Here is a 13,390-nt window from a genome sequence, read left to right on the forward strand (position 1 = left end):
ATTTTCTTTCCAGCCCAAAGAGACCACACTGAGTGAGAAGGGTTTGGTACATAAACATGGCAAAATGCAGTCTCAACTGCATTCAGCTACTACAGCCCCACCACTTTCGGCAGTGTATCAGCATTTCAGCAAAGCTTGCAGATTCTCAGCACGTAGGAAAAAGCGCCAAACAAGGCGATACTTATTACACACTCCGAGTGATGCAGCTGTGTCACCCACAGGATGTATAGCTCATATGCAAATGGAAAACTTTCAAGATGATAAACTTGGTCCTATACAGCACAAATCTAGCAACAAATCATGCAGGCACAAGGCAGGCTGAATGAACGACTTAGGAAGAGTTTTTCAAAACTCAAACTGTACTGTAGCTTGTAGCCGAAATTACAAAATCACTCTTGACATTACAGTCCGAATGATGAATAAATCCAACCACTGAAGCATTTCTCAAATTGAATCCGCCACTCTTATCTTTTATTTTAAATTCCCCAGGGTTTCATTTTCTCTATCTTTTGTTGTTGTCTCTCAATTTTATGTGCTCTACTTTTAATTACGGGGATAGAGGCCAGGAGGTGCAGCTGTGCACCCTATGGAGAGTTCGCATCCAAAGTCTATATTTTAAAACACCCTGACAATGAAAGCAGCTGCTATCTATAGTTCCTACTATTCTTCACTAATCTGTCTGTGTTGCTATGGCAAGCTCCCCTCATTTCTTTTTCCTCTAGTGTTTTTATAATTACCAGCATTACAGTAACTGACAGACCTAACCAATAATAACCAACATCTGAGGGATGGATCCTCTACTTCTAGTCCCTGGAGTTGATGTGTACCAGACTACAGTTATGAATTCAATTCTGAGTTGCTTCTGAAACATCTTTTCCCCCTTGAATTTGTTTCCACCTTGGAGAACTCAGTGTCTGGCTAATCACCATTATTTTATTAAAATACCCAACAAGGGTATACCCAAAAGGGGTGGTTTTTCCACTGCAAAGATCAGTTTTCCATTGCAGGGAAAGTCTCAAGAAGTGAATTGGGAGGCAGGGGGAAGATATATATATATATATATATGTGAAAAAGAAAGGATGGGGGAAGGAGAAAGAGAGGTTGAGGTGGGGGAAGTTCAAGATGCTAGGGAAAAGAGGTGGGAAAGGAGTCTAGCAGGGGCATAACTAGCTTTGGCAACTGCCCCAAAGTCCCCACTTGAGAGAGGGGGTATCAACCGGCCTTTAGGAACTCCTGCTCCATCTGGAAAAATGAAGTCTGGTATGGTTAGAGACCATGCCCAAGCTCCTGGGGACACGTGCCTTTGGAGTTTAAAAGGCTTCTAGTTACCATGCTGCAAAAGTCCTAGAAGTAGCTAGGAATTATAACTCCTTCTTACCCATCTTTGCTCTCATAGTGTGAGCATGGTGGTGAGAACAGAGACTCACCCCAGGGTTTATACAGGCAAATTCTGCCTCTAGAGTCCAAAACTGAGGACTGGTTCTGGATAACAACTTATACACACACTGTTCTGCTTGGGCTGGTAACCATGCTAATCATTGTTAATCAGTACCAATTGACACCATATTTGGAACCATTTTTTGCATTTCGGCACTCTTCCTGGCCCTTCATTCCTGGTTCCCTAGCCAAAGTAGGAAAATGTGGGAATCAGGTGTCTAGGTTCTTATCCAGCTTCTGCCACCAATTTCCTGAGTAATCTTAACCCAATGTACCTTCTGTGCATTGCTCCTCCTCTAGACAGTGAGCTCCATGTGGGCAGGGATTGTGTTTACCAACTTGATTATATTGTACTCTCCAAGCACTTAGTACAGTGATCTGCACACAGTAAGCACCCAGTAAATATTACTAATGGGGAAAAAAAATCCTTGACCGTTTTCCATTTCCCATGATACTGAGAACAAATGGTCTGTTATCCTTAGTATTCTCAGCCCAGAGAGATTGAATAAAGCCAGGGGACTTCTGTGGCCATCAAAAAACCTCTTCATGTTGAGATGTTGCTCCACCTTAACAATGGCAATACCTTCCCACTGTTGAATTTCACCTCCCATTCAGCCGCTGTAAAAGCTGCCAGTGTAATGGGAAGTTACGGTGCTATTGTAACAAATTATGCAACAGATAGAAGAGCATCATGAAATAGCTTGGGCTAACAAGGAAGTCACAATGAAATGATGTTTCAATCCATTTACCAAATGGTTTCACCTCCCATTTCCTATCAGATAAAAAGAAAAATTAATGCACTTAAGCTACCAAAGGGAAGTTCATTGCTGGCAGAGAAAAAAAAATTGTTTTCATTCATCCCATTTAGCTGCATTGTTGGAGATTTATCACTGCCATACCTGCATCCTTCCCTGCCCCCAGGGCCTCAGAGGGCTTTGAACCTAATAATAATAATTATGGTATTTGTTAAGTGCTTACTATGTCAGTGCTTAGAACAGTGCTTGACACATAGTAAGCGCTTAAATAAATACCATTATTATGTGCCAAGCAATGTTCTAAGCACTGGGGTAGATACAAGGTAATCATGTTGTCCCATGTGGGGCTCCACAGTCTTAATCCCCATTTTACAGATGTTAACTGAGGCACAGAGAAGAAGTGATTTGCCCAAAGTCACACAGCTGACAAGTGGCGGAGTTCAGATTAGAACTCACAGTCTCTGACTCCCAAGCCCGTGCTCTTTCTACTAAGCCACATTGCTTCTCTGGCTTACCTGTTGGTTTGCTAAGCCACTGGACATGAACTACACAAGGGCCATTGGTGATGTATTGGGGATAGGGTGGGGTGCCCCAACACTCCTTGTCTGCTTCCTGCACCAAGCTCTGGAAGGCATCAGGAAGGGCAGGAGAACAAAATGTATAAAGCTTCGTTTTTCTGCTTCTGAAGACCACAGCCCATAGTACCATGGGGTACCATATAATAATAATGATGATGCTATTTGTTAAGTGCTTACTATGTGCAAAGCACTGTTCTAAGTACATTTCTGGCCACCACATACTAGAAAGGATGCAAATGATAAAGCCAGAAAAGATATCCAGCTCAAATGACCAAGGGGATGGGGTAGCTTTTGTATGGAAAAACTAAGGAACAAACGTGAGAGGTCACAAAACCATGAAGATTATGGCTAAGGAAAATGACAGAATCATCATTCATCAAATCCTCCTAAATGGTAGTAGGATCAAACAAACGAGTGGGAGTACTTCTTCTAACAGCAGAATACAAACTTATGGAACCATTACCATAGTAAATTGATTAGGCTCATAATAGCAGAAAATTTAGAAAGGGTTTGAATCAGAAGTCTATAATGGGTTTCCATAATTCCCCATAAGGGAAAAAAGTGAGGAACAGTCAATGGTAAACACATATTAGAATATAAAGGGTTACCATCATTCTGAACCAGAACTGCAACCTTGCCCATTAGGCATCTAATTTCTGTTCTTTTTTTCTCCTCTTCCCCCAGTTTGCTCTGCTGAATACACCCCACTGGGACCCAAGGAGGGATGATGATTTAAAAATACACAAAGTACTCAAAGCTCCTAGGACCAGGAGTATTCAATCAGTTGTGCAAAAATAAAATGTCTGTCTATTGTCCTTATCAATGGGGGGGAAAAACTCTCATATTGTTTTCATCTAAGGAGGCTATAAGGTCTCATAAAATTATTCATTCATTCAACTTTTAATTCATCTGCTTCTCATGACCCATTCACAGGAAGTTAGGAAAATGAATTTAGCATGCTCTACTCTCATGCACAAAGCCGAACAGGCCTGCTATCATTCCCAGCCTTAAAGAAATTTCTAGGTTGGGGCACATGTCAGGAAAATACACAATGTGGAGCTCAAAAACAGATGACTTTGCTGGCATTTCTCTTGTCTTCCACCCCCTTCATTTTATTGATTGGGCTTTACTGAAATTCATGAGGCACATAGCAATCATCATTCTGCTTGGTAGATTAATTATTTTTTTTTTAAAACATACAGGTTTTGTGAGACTCCAAAATATCCCTCCTGATCCAGTCTTTCAAACAAAAAGCTGCTAAAGCAAATGAAAATGCTAACTGCACAAACGGCATTCAATAAAAGTCACAAAGTCACAGGAATGACATTCAATAAAGGTCAACAAGTCACAGGAATAATTGTGCCCTCCCTGATCCCACGATCCCACTTCTTCCCCTACTGAAAAAGACCAATGTCGGGAGTCAGGAGATCTGCTTTTAAATCTCTTCTACTTGCTTTGTGACCATGGTCATTTAACCTCGCTATTCCTCAGTCCCTTCGTCTGCAAAATGGGAGCCTCAGTAATACCATGCAGGAATGTTTTGCTTTGGTTTTTTTGTTTGTTTGTTTTTTGTTGTTGTTTTTATGGTATTTGTTAAGTGCTTACTATGTGTTAGGCACTGTACTAAACACTGGGGTAGACACAAAATACAGAGACTGTGTCCAACCTGACTTGCTTGTATTTATCCCAGAGCTTAGTACAGTGCCCAGCATATAGTAAGCGCTTAACAAATAACACAATTATTATTATTATGCAAATCAGGTTGGACACAATCCATGTTCCACAAAGGGCTCACAGTCAATCCCCATTTCACAGATGAGGTAACAGTCACAGAGATGTAAGGTGACTTATCCAAGGTCACACAGCAGGCAAGTGGAGGAGCCAGAATTAGAACCCAGGTCCTTCTGACTCCCAAGCCCTGCTCTATCCACTAGGCCAAGAGTGCTTTGAGAGATCTACTGAAATCCCTGATGTGAGATCGCTTTGGGAAATAAAAGCATTATATACCTTCAGGGAATTACTGGGCCTAAATTTAAGTACTCCAAACTCCAGAGGGTCACTCCATTACCTATCCCAGTATGAATAGACATCTTACCTCTTCCCAAAATGCTACTCAACTATGTAGAAACTAAGTTCCCCTTTCCAAGCAATTTCATCTTCTACCTCAGGCCCACCTGGAGGATATGTTAGCATACATATTGACCGGGCAAAGTTTTGCCAGCACCTCCTTAAACCTCCTAAGACAATTCTGCTCTTGGCTTCTTTGATATTATGCTCATCACAGGCTCAGGAAGAGCTGCACAATGTTGTCCTTCCTATGCATTTTTATTTCTAATTTAATGGTGAACTCATGTCCTAACAGGAGTGAGGCTCTGCCATCCCAAGACAATATATGCTACCACAGCAGAAGTGGATCTTTAAGAGAAGAACAAGAGGAACATTGAATCCCTATGAAAAATAGGGCCAACAAAAGGCTCAGACCAAGGTCTAGGAGAACAGGAACCTGGAGGCGGGGAGGGAGGTGAGAGAAGGACCAAACAGAGCCAGGATGGGCAGCAGGGTCTAGAGAAGAGTGAGAAGCAAAAGAATTTAGAAAATATCATGCACATGAAATTGGCTCTAAAACCAAGATCCCCTTGTCTATAGAGGAGAAGGACAAGATTTTCCCCTCCAGCACCCAGTGAAAAGATATTACCTGCCTAAGTCTGGATGGAGGTAGGCAGCTGATGCATGGCAAATAGGATCATACCTGGATCTTCTGGTCAGCCACCTCGGCAAGCCAATACAAAGCAATATGAAGCCTGGCAAGATCATTTCCACCCCAGGGGCCTGGGCCGAATTTATGTAGGGGCTTTAGGCACTGCAGCCCAGGCCTTGGGCTAAGGGGGCCCCCTAGCCATGTGAACCAAAAGGGCTGCAGGATCCAATCACAGGAACTATGGGAGCCACATTGTGGCTGAAAGGTAGGTGACACAATGCCACCAGCCAGCCATTCACCTGCCTGCAGAGCGGGAGAAAAGTATTTCCCAGAGGGAGCCAGTCCGTTAAAGGCCAGGCCTCTCCAAACTAGGATTGGAACAAACAATGAAGAGGGAAAGAGAGAAGAACCATCTAACCCAGGAGAGAAGTGATAAACCCCCAACACTTAGCCTCTGGATAAGGACGGGAAGACCAGGGACAGACCTGCACTGGGGATGTCCTTATGGGCCCGGCTGGTGGACTGTCTCTCTCCTGATATCCCCCTCCTTTCCCTGGAAACCAGTTTCTCTTGAACTATCAGACTTCCCCCTGCCATCCGAGCTATTGTGCCACTTGTTTTTTTCACAATAGGCTCTCATTCCAATATGTCCCAGTTCTCATCTCAGTGCCACTGGATTCCCTTTCCTTGGCTGCTAACTAGGGATGTCCCAAGCCCATTTTCCAAGGATGAGGACAGCAGGTCTCAGGGGTATCACAGAGACATGGGAAAGGTTAAGTAAGCCTAGGGACCATCTCTATATGTTGCCAACTTGTACTTCCCAAGCGCTTAGTCCAGTGCTCTGCACACAGTAAGCACTCAATAAATACAATTGAGTGGTGGTGGGGAGCAGAGCAAAATAGAGGTTCTTTTATGAATAATTAGTATCCCTGCTATGGACATGTGTAGATGAAATCAAGCCCACTTGCAGTGGTGCACCATTACTGATAATCTCATTAAGAGGTCAAGGCGTGGGAGGGCTGGATCCCCTCAGCAGTGAGATCTCTTATGCCTTTCCTCCCAAACAAGCAGCGACACATCTAAGACAAGGACTGTGTCGACCTTAACCTAGGCATCTCCCCTGGGGAGGAGAAGCACAGGGCCAGCGGGCCTCTGTCCAGTTCCAGGACAATATTGCCTGGAGATGGTACTCCAGGGGTTGTGGGTGTGGCAAGAGAAAGACAACTCAACAGCACAAAAGGCGGAATTTCATCTTCCTGGCTAATGCATGTCATGCTTAAGCCTTTACATTTGCACAAGTCAAGCAAATCAAAGTTATAGTTCCCTCAGCAACTGTAACTTGGCCCCTAGCTCGGGTATATTTTCTCCTGCCATGCAGACTTTTAACTCATGTCTTCCTCCACACACTCCCAACAATGAGGGAGAGATTTAATTCACACATTATGCAAAAATCGTTTTTTGAGTCCCTGGAAAAGCTTAGAGAATAAACGGGCATCCCTCAGGTCTGCACAGGTCTGCACTGATTGAACCATGTACATCTACACAGACATACCTGATAGCAAAAGACTAGCCAGCTGCTCTTCAGAAGATCAGTATTTACACCACATCACACAACTTCTTACATACACTATGCCATGTTCAATCATTCCCGATAGTTTCATAGAGCAGGGAGTCTGCATTGTAAAGCCACTGCCAACAGAGAGAGCATCAAGAGATTGGCTCTAGGCGAACTGCTTTACACCCTGGTCCTGGCTGACAAAAGGTTTAAAAAAAAAACCTAGGAAAATTATCCTTATGTGGAGGTAAAAGGCACTGAAAGCCTCAAGTTATTAGTTTCATAGGGAATAATTCAGCCCATTATATCTCAAGAAGAACTTCTTCCAAATTTTCAGGTTATTCCCTTCTGGGACAAATAATGCACAAAGGTCAGGTGAAAGCAGCAATGAGTCAATGTCCTGTTCATTGATCATCATGCCTGGATGTCCATTAAGAAGCTATACTGAACTGATCTCTTTCCAGCCACTGCTTCTGAGAGAGCAGTAAAAATCCCCAATGAAAATGGCAGTCATAAAGCCATGACAGCTTGACAGGTAGTTCTCACCAGCAACAAAAACCAGCACTGGAATCATTCTACAGCAATGCCTTACTTTCAATTTTCAATAAGTAGGGAAGGGTAAGACCCTCATGTCACTGGAACTACCTAAAGGTTTTCTCACTGAAGCAGAAGCTTCTTTGTAGTGTCTTCCACTCCAACACCTACCCACTGATCCTTGGCAAAATCCCTTATAATGAACTCGATTAAGTCTTTACAATTAAGTGAAAGATAAAACGCAAATGAGAAAAGTTAATAAAGACATAGCCAGTTTAGGACACAGGCTTTCATAACGATAGGCCTGTGACTATCTCTAAGTAACCAGAGGCAGACAGAGGCCTGGATCATTTTGTAGCTAAACGACAACCTACTTGCTGAAGAATCAGCAAAGGGCTGATGCCACAGTGACAAAGTCAGACCAGAATTTGCAGCCAGATTTTTGACTTGCCTCCATTTCAGATACAAAACATAATGCTAGCCCTAAATCTGGATTTCCCTATGGTAAATTCAAACTGAACATACTGGGGAAGGAAAAATGAATACTGGTTTTGAGAGTGCCAATGTTAACAGTTAATAATGACTGTTTAGAAATGAAGGTGAAAGGCAAGCATGTATCATTCATACTGACTAGCTGCAAAGGCAGTCTGCCTGAAAATAAGTTCAATATAAAGGGGCTTTCTCTATTAAGAGGGCTATAAAGCAAAAAGAAGGGATTCTCATCCCCATTTTATGGATGGGAAGACTGAGGGGCAGAGAGATTATGTAAGTCACTCAAGGTTAAACAGCAAGTCAGAATCAGAGCCAAGAGAAGAAATCTAAGGCCTGGCCCTTGGGAACCACTATTCTGTCAACTGCTAATGATCTTTAGCTAAGGAAGATCACTTGTTGAAACATGGTACTGTTCTAGGGGTACCCTCCTATCTCAGTGAAACACACTAAATAAAACTGTTAGAAAAAGAAAATAAATCCTTCCTCAAAGGTGGTATCACATAAGCCAAATTTATATTTTGAGCACTAGATTAAAGGAGTTGGAGCTTTAAAGGAGTTGGAGCTTCTGGAGTATGCCAGCTGGATCACATTTTGCAGATCAGATTTTGGACCTTTCTGATTCTGTTCAAAAGCTGTTGGCTCTTTTCAGCCATGTTTGGTAGCCCTTAGGCCTTGTTGGAGTCTGGGATGAAAGTCCAGTCCCAAAGTTTGTGGGGAATAAAAAAATCCATGGCTTCACTTCCCTCTGCCAGAGCTGGAAACTCATGGAGCAATAGGCATCATGGAGCTGACCCCTTAGAGCTGACCCCTTCCCTTTTCATAGTGGAATCATTTTCATGACCATCTAACATCAGTAAGAGGATGTATGAGGCACGGAGGAAGAGCCCCTCAAAATACCTGAAGTTGACACCCAAAGTTGCTCAGTGAGAGGAAAAGAACCGTAAGTCAGATCTTGGCTTTCTCAACTGGATAATGTCCCTTTCCTTTGCTAAGTGAACACCAGAAAGAGAGTATGTAACATCCTCATTTATAAAGGCTCCTTAAACCAGCTAGAAGACAGTCTTTCTGTGTCATGCTTCACCTAACACCCCCTTGTATAAAACAGATAAGGCAAGAACAGAAACCTACATCTGGGTCCTACTATCACTGCTCTAGGGCTGTAATTATCCCAAACAAGAACATTTCAGATGTCAGAGGTCTTTGTTTTTCAGCACTACAAACCTACTCCATTCACATGAAGTTCACCTTTTCCAGCCTGAAATCCTTTACACCTTCAAGGCCAATCCAGCTGCTGGCTTGTCGGCAGCCCAGAGAACCTGCCTACTAAACAAGCTTGTGTTAGAATTAAGTGGTGGGGATGTCACGTTGAAAGAGGACACAAATGACCATTTTCATCAATCCTTCATAGAGAGAAGCAGAGGCCCTGAATTTTGTGTAGGTTTTTTTTTTTTTGTATTTCCCCCCATGAGCAGCTGGTATGATCAGAACCATCATCCATCAGGTTTATACTTTTGAATTTTAAACCTTAGATTCTTTCAGTTCTGGAAGCAAATTTCAAAGGAATGATTTCAGCCCAAGTGCACTGGTCTAAACAAAACAAAACAAAAAACCGCAATGGCATGTGAACTGACTGGTTAGAGGACTCTGAACTAGGTCCTGGATGATTAGAAATTGACAAAGAAAGACACTGGGGCCCTGCAGGGAATGAGGGAGATGAAGTCTATAACATTTGAAAGGGAAGATGGTTTGTAAGCTCCTTGAAGGCAGGCATTGAGTCTACCAAATCTATGCTATTGTACTTTCCCAAGTTCTCAGAACTGTGCTTCACACACAGCTAGTACTCAATAAATACCATTAATAGACTGATTGATTGGTGATATATGAGGAAGATTCTGTCCAGAGTGAAGGTCACCCCACCCAGGAGTTATTGTGGTTCCTTCTTCAAGCAGTCCACACTGGAGGGTAGTGCTGGGTGGTCTTCCTGGGCAATGTTCTGCTATGCTACAGTGCAGCATGATATTCACCATAAAAAAAATTCCTCAGAAACAACTTGTTCCTTCTTCCCAGCAGAGCTGATGCAACCGCAGTCCTGATCAGAGCCTTCATGTCCATCACACAGGACTTGGCTGTTAGGTCTTGGAACAGATCATATTTACTGAGTGCTTACTGTGTGCAGAGCACTGTACTAAGTGCTTGGGAGAGTACAAAGAGTTGGTAGACACATTCCTGCCCACAACAAGATTACAGTCTAGTGGAGGAGCTTACAATCTGGACGGAAATACCTGAGAGCTAGACTCTAGTTGATTGCAAGCACCTTGTAAGGTTGATTGTAAATACTCTCCTAGTAAGTGACTGCTCTGTGAGCCAGGGTGGGGGTCCAATTTGTCATCGTCAATTCTGGGTGCAGCTGTTCTGGTGGCTCTGGGAAACTTGTGTGCCTCCTCATGACAAGTTCCTAATAATAATAATTGCAGTATTTGTTGATTGTTTACTATGCGTCAAGCACTGTACTAAGTGCTCGGGTAGATATAATAATGGCATCTGTTAAGCACTTACTATGTGTCAAGCACTGTTCTAAGCACTGGGATAGATACAAAGTTATCAGGTTGTCCCACGTGGGGCTCAGTCTTAATCCCCATTTTACATATGAAGGAACTGAGGCACAGAGAAGTTAAGTGACTTGCCCAAAGTCACACAGCTGACAAGTGGTGGAGACAGGATTAGAACCCATGACCTCTGGCTCCCAAGCCCATGCTCTTTCCCCCAAGCCATGCTGCTTCTCATATATAAGATGTAAGATAAATAGGTCCCACGTGGGGCTCACAGTCTAAATATGAAGAACAGGTATTGAGACCCCATTTTACAGATGATGAAACTGAGGCATTGAGAAGTTAATTGACTTGCCCACGGTCACACAGCAAGTAGGTGGTAAAACTAGGATTATAACTGACTCCCAGGCCGTGCTTTCTCCACTAGGCCATGATGCTTCCTGTTAATAGCTTGCCATTCGCCACAGCTTTTTTAGGGTTGGGAAAGAAAGACCGATCAAAGAGAGCTGTATTACAGGGAACCTGTTTACAGTTTGGCAGCTTGGCCAAAAAGGTAATAGATGATCCTGACATACTGTAATTTCCAGCCAGATGTTGGTCCAGCCCTGAAGTGAGTCACCGGTGGCCTCCCTGCCCCCCACACTCCCGCCCACCCTATTCAACTCATGAGGTCAGAAGATGCCAGCGGGAGGATGGGGAAGTCCATATCCACTTGGCCACCTCATCAGCTCAGACTCAGTCAGGGTGAGAGGGGCTTGTGCAGTTTGACACCTGACTGGAAGAGAAGTTCTGAGACTGGAGAAAAGGCCAAAGACTAAACCAGTCTGGAAATAGCTAATCTGCACACTGAGAGGGGATAAAGCTGGATGGATGGGGAAGGAAGGAGTGTCTCGAAGGAAAAAGGATGTGCTCTTAGGTCAAGGGTGTAACCTGTCTCTCTGCATTCAGAACAAATGAAGAAAGGTCTGCTGTCTTACATTGTTCTCTCCCAAGCACCAAAGGACAGTTTATTGTATGTGTTCCATAAATACAATTGATTGATTGACCCCACTGATAAGCCTCCTGAGAGAATTTAGCCTATGGAGCCTGAGGGACATCTCCTGCATATTCAATGCTTGACAAGGGAATTGACCAGTGAGTTGCAAATAAAAGGAGGTCTTGACTGAGATTTCAGTTCTATGAGAGCAGCCTGTTAGCCCACCACAGTGCCCCCAATCAATCAATCAATCAATCCCCTCTCTAGACTGTAAGCTCATTATGGGCAGGGAACATATCTGCTATGTTGTACTGTGCACTCCCAATAGCTTAGTAAAGTGCTCTTGGGAGCACTCAATAAATACAGGTGATTGATTGCTTCATCACTTACTATGTACAGAGCACTGCACTATGTGCTTTGGAGACTACAATATAACATTAAACAGACACATTCCCCGCCCAAAACGAATTTACAGGGTCAATCACTCAGAGCTCCATGCCCCAACTAAACCAGTGAGAAGTGTTACTCCAAGAACACAGAACTAACAACTCAGCTGCAGCTTATTCCTTGCTCCTCGGCCACTGCCAGCCCTGGGTGAAGGTGGTCCTGGATCCCTTTCTTCACTATCTGGGGGCTGCTTTTCCTTCTCTGCAGTGATTCAATCTCCAGTCAAGTAGGATGGAGGTGAGGGTTAACCTGGCAAAGTTTAAAAGAAGCTGGATTTTTAGTAGAGTTAAAGGAAAGCTGAACACAATTTCACAAAGCCAAAGAGCATTCCAGGTAGGTTTTTACTGTTTGCGGAGATAAAGTGAGCATTTCTTTGGGGAGATTGGAGGTTCATGAGCTGGGGCAGTTACACGGAAATAGCCATTTGTGGTTAGAAGCCTCGAGAGGAAGCAGCGTGGCCTGGTGGATAGAGCATGGGCCAGGACGTCCGAAGGATCTAGGTTCTAACCCCGACTCCACCACTTGTCTGCTGTGTGTCCTTGGTCAAGTTGCTTAACTTCTCTGTGCCTCAGTTAGCTCATCTGTAAAATGGGGATTAAGACTGCGGGCCCAAGCAGAACACTGCGCTGTGTCCAACTTGACTAGCTTAAATCAACCCCAGTCATTGGCATAGTGACTAATACACAGTAAGTACTTAAATATCATAAAAAAGTGCTGGATTTTTAAAAAAATTAATTACATTTGCTAAGCCCTTACGATATGCCAGGCACTGATATTGCAAGGAAGATACACACTAGAGCTTGGGGAGAGATTGCATATTAGAGGATAAGTGAGAGACAGGATTTTGTCTCCAAAATTATGATTATAAATTTAGTCCAGGGATGATGACAAAGATGGAAAGTGAAGGAGGAGAGAGGTTAAAGAAAGATGAGGAACTCGGTCTGTGTTTATACAATATCACCCATTAAACCGGACCCTCCTCGGTAAAGCAGTAAAAAGCGCCTTTTGTCCTTAATTACCCACAATACTTAGTACAGCACTTAGTACACAGTTTACATCAATACTGACCAACTGACTGAAGAGCCACACCCTTCCTGGGCAACTGGGCAACTTGGGGAACACCATAAGTGCTTAACAAATAATTACCACAATTATTTTCTTTATCATTATTATTAGAGAAGCAGCGTGTCTAGAGAAGCAGCGTGGCTCAGTGGAAAGAGCATGGGCTTTGGAGTCAGAGGTCATGGGTTCAAATCCCTGCTCCGCCAACTGTCAGCTGTGTGACTTTGGGCAAGTCACTTCACTTCTCTGTGCCTCAGTTTCCTCATCTGTAAAATGGGGATTAAGACTGTGAGCCCCCCGTGGGATA

The 13,390-nt window shown here is 43.5% G+C and overlaps 1 protein-coding gene across 1 annotated transcript in view; it reads right to left on the reverse strand.

The window, feature by feature from the left end:
• The window catches only part of LOC119949834 (dedicator of cytokinesis protein 2-like), a 381,064-nt gene that overhangs the window by 214,752 nt on the left and 152,922 nt on the right, over positions 1 to 13,390 (reverse strand). The gene's annotated exons all lie outside the window — the stretch shown is intronic.

The sequence above is a fragment of the Tachyglossus aculeatus genome, chromosome X1 (genome assembly GCF_015852505.1).
Source record: "Tachyglossus aculeatus isolate mTacAcu1 chromosome X1, mTacAcu1.pri, whole genome shotgun sequence".
Taxonomy (NCBI): domain Eukaryota; kingdom Metazoa; phylum Chordata; class Mammalia; order Monotremata; family Tachyglossidae; genus Tachyglossus; species Tachyglossus aculeatus.